The sequence below is a fragment of the Lissotriton vulgaris genome, chromosome 10 (genome assembly GCF_964263255.1).
Source record: "Lissotriton vulgaris chromosome 10, aLisVul1.2, whole genome shotgun sequence".
Lineage (NCBI taxonomy): Eukaryota > Metazoa > Chordata > Amphibia > Caudata > Salamandridae > Lissotriton > Lissotriton vulgaris.
The window spans coordinates 246,755,288-246,759,164 of NC_141698.1; the positions used below are offsets into that span (position 1 = coordinate 246,755,288).

The 3,877-nt window shown below is 53.2% G+C and overlaps 1 non-coding gene across 1 annotated transcript; it reads right to left on the reverse strand.

Annotated features, from left to right (window-relative positions):
- Positions 1-1,490: 1,490 nt before the first annotated feature.
- Positions 1,491-1,644, reverse strand: LOC147685043 (5.8S ribosomal RNA). Its single transcript, XR_015300768.1, has one exon. It is a non-coding gene; the product is annotated as a 5.8S ribosomal RNA (ribosomal RNA).
- Between the last annotated feature and the right edge of the window lie 2,233 nt (positions 1,645-3,877).

The following is a 3,877-nucleotide window of genomic DNA, read 5'->3' on the forward strand; positions in this document are numbered from 1 at the left end:
CAAAGGTATATAGATGACATGAAAGCATCAGATCTGACCTTTCTAACAAGTGTATTTATGTCTTGTGCACTTAAACAGTGTCTCTGATATCCAGTCTGAGCTATTTGAAAAATGTGCAGAAATCGCTAGAAGTGCTCACTATTAGCGAATTTTGCTAATTTTCAGTATCAACCCTCATGACTTTTTGTAGCTTCCTGTGGCCACCAGGACCCCATAATATATCTCAGGTGATATTGCAAGAGTGGCTAGGGTTCCTTTCCAGTCTCCAGGTACATGTCTGACTCCTATTTGTGACATTTCGAGGTGTTTGGTGTCAAACTAATTTTTTCCATTATAAGCCATAGAGCTCAGAGTCACATTACATTTCTAGTTCTGGACCCAAGGATCCCATAGTATACCTCAGATGTCATACCAGGAGTATCTAAGACCCATTTCTGGCTTCCAGGGGTGACTTTTTTAATTTTTTGGGTTTAAGAGGTCAAAGTCACTTCTTCCACCCAGGCCTAAGGTGCTCAAAATCGGGAACGATATCAGGTTTTTCCCTTGGCTGGAAGCTGAAAAAAAACTTCAGATAATATCAAAGGTATATAGATCACATGAAAGCATCAGATCTGACCTTTCTAACAAGTGTATTTATGCCATGTGCAGTCAGTGTCTCGGATATCCAGTCTGAGCTATTTGAAAAATTAGCAAAACTCGCTATAAGTGCTCACTATTAGCGGGTTTTACTAATTTTCAGAATCAACCCTCATGAGGACCCTATAATATATCTCAGGACCCTATAATATATCTCAGGTGATATTGCAAGAGTGGCTAGGGCTAATTTTCTGCCTCCAGGTACATGTCTGATTCCTATTTGTGACATCTTGAGGTGTTTAGTGTCAAACAAATTTTTTTCATTATAGGCCATAGAGCTCAGAGGCGGGGATTGGGCGCTGGGCTCTTCCCTCTTCACTTGCCATTACTGGGGGAATCCTGGTTAGTTTCTTTTCCTCCGCTTAGTGATAAGCTTAAATTCAGCGGGTCGCCACGTCTGATCTGAGGTTGTAGTCGGAAGAATGACGCCGGAGCATCAAAGGGGTTTCCGGGGAAGGCCAAGCCCCTGCCGGAGCTGGGGCCTGCCGTCCCGGCAGCGGGCGCCCTCTCTCCCCGGATCAGATCTGGATGGGTTTCGCCTTCCCCGGGAAGCCGGCAGTGGAGGTGGGCACCGAGGTACATGCTCGTGGGTAGCCGGTGGGACACCACAGATGGCCATGCACAGCACGCAGCCAGGCACACTGGGACGGGTCCCGGGGCGGACCGGTTGCCAGACCCCTTTCTCAGGGCCCAGGCACTCCGGTGGCATACCTCTGCAGCGGGACCCAGCGAGGGACCTTGCAAGGGGTGATCAGGGGGGTCTGACCTTGTGGGGGGATGGAGGGGAAGCGGAGCTAACCCTGCGACGCCCACAGCTGTGTCCCAGGGAAGCCCCGGGCCAATTTACGATCGAGCGACCATCAGACAGGCGTAGCCCCAGGTGGAATACGGGGCCGCAAGGTGCGTTCGAAGTGTTGATGATCAATGTGTCCTGCAATTCACACTAATTCTTACAGCTAGCTGCGTTCTTCATCGACGCGTGAGCCGAGTGATCCACTGCCAAGAGCCACAGACAACTTTTCAAAAATGTTTGCCACCCTGCGGGTGCAGGAGAGGCGGGAGGAAGGCGACGCCGTCCGTCTGCCGCCTGCACAGCGAGACGGCCCAGGCACCCTGTCCAAATGCTTCCCCTCTGGGAGTCAGACTGCACCATTGTGAGAAAAGAACATTGCCAGGTGCTCGGCCCAGGAGTCCCCCCACCTGCGGGCAAGGAAGGGGGCTCCCAGTACGATGGGAGCAGGTGGCCACGCAGCCGCTGGTCCCTCCCGGGGTAACAGGGAGGGACCGCACGAGTCTTCAAACCCCTCTGCCCGGCCACACGGGACCATGTCAAACTGGGTACCTGGCATCGAGGGAGGCTCGCCCCACCTGCACCTCAGCCGGGTGGCCCGAGCCGTGCACTAAGCTGGCTTGTACTGCCCACCCCACCCCTGCCTTTGACAGAGGTGCCAGAAGGGAAGAGCCAGGCAGCTCCCATTCCTGCCCACTTCCCACTAAGAGGAGCTGGGGTCCCCTCGCAGGTCCTTGGCCCCTTTTCTTCCAGGCTGCCCTGCCACACAAGAAGGACCCTACCTCATTTGCTTGGATCTCGGTCAGACCGGGACATTGGGCGCAGGAGGGCTCAGCCAGCCAGCAGCAAGTCCCTCTAGGGGGGTGGTACCAGCCCACTGCCATTCGGTTTACCCCCACCGTGGGGGTGGTGCCAGGTGAGCTTGGGTTCCACCTCAGGAAAGCCTACTGCAGTGCCCCTCCCAGAGAGGGACAGGAGACAGCGGCCACCCCTGACCCCAGTCCCTCACATGTCGGTCAGGTCCTCCCCAGAGGAAGAATCCCGCCAAAGGCCTAGTCCTCCACCGAGCGCCCCATGCAGCCACAGACCGCTCCGCCGGCCGGGGCGCGCAAGGGTAGGGCCGGGCCCTGTGCCTATGGTGCATACTTGCAGGAGGCGGCAGAGGGCTTCAGGCTGGTGCTGTCGGTCACTCAGGCCGCACTGCCGTTAATGATCCTTCTGCAGGTTCACCTACGGAAACCTAGTTATGACTTTTACTTCCTTTAGATAGTCAAGTTTGATCGTCTTCTCAACGCTCCACCAGGGCCGTTGCCAACCCCTGTGGGGCCGATCCGAGGACTTCACTAAACCATCCAATCAGTAGTAGCGACGGGCGATGTGTACAAAGGGCAGGGACTTAATCAATGCGAGCTTATGACCTGCACTTACTCAGAATTTCTCGTTCATGGGAAATAATTAAGTATGGGCCGAAAATTTGTTCCGCTCGAGCAGAATTTGTGGATTTTCTGCAATTTCGCGATCCGCGAATCTCACGAAATGGCAGAAAAATCTGCGAGTCCGCGAGCAGGACAAGTTTTTTCCAGGAAGCACTCACAGGTTTACAGCAGGTGCCCAAGTTGAAGCTAATTTCTTTGTAACCATTTACAAAATTGTTACAAAGAAATTAACTTCAACTTGGGCCCCTGCTGTAACCCTGTAAGTGCTTCCTGAGCGGCGCCTCCTTGTCTACTTGCAACTATTCTCTGACCCTGCTCTGACCCTCGAAGCAGGGTCAGAGAATAGTTACAAGTATGGCACAAGGCTCCTGTCCCAAAAATTAAACCTCAACAGGAAGCACTTACAGATAAGTAACAGGTGCCAGAGTTAAAGCTGAAATTCAGTAGCGTTTTAATCAGCCAAAACATTAGTGAGCACGTCAAGGCTGGGCAAGTGTGCTTTAACCCCATCCCTGCCGTCGGAAATAAGCTGTAATACTCGAGGGAGGTCTTTGCATCCATGAGTTTCTTGAGCGCGATCCCCTTTTAGTTCCTGTGGCCAGGAGGCTGCTTTCTCCTCACCTGCTGCCCTGCTCGCTCTCTGACACTTTACACCAGAGGCATATGCACACGCATAGAAGCCCCGCACCACACAGTAGCAGTATCAAACGTTTTTCCCGCCCTTTCCCAACTATGATGGACAGCTCACTCAAGGGACCTCGGCACCTTTTGGCACAGTGGCAAAGTTACTGTATCTCGGCCTGCCAGAATATCTGCTTCAACGGTTACAGGTGGTCCAGAATTCGGCAGCACGGGCCATCTTTGGACTATCTCGCCTTGCTAGAGCCTCGGGCCTCTTGGAGGCATTGCACTGGCTTCCTGTCCGGAAGCGGATAATGTTTAAGACCTTGACTCTGGCACATAAAGCCCTGCACGCCTCCGGAGCGAAATACCTCCAAAAAAGACTGACCTTTTA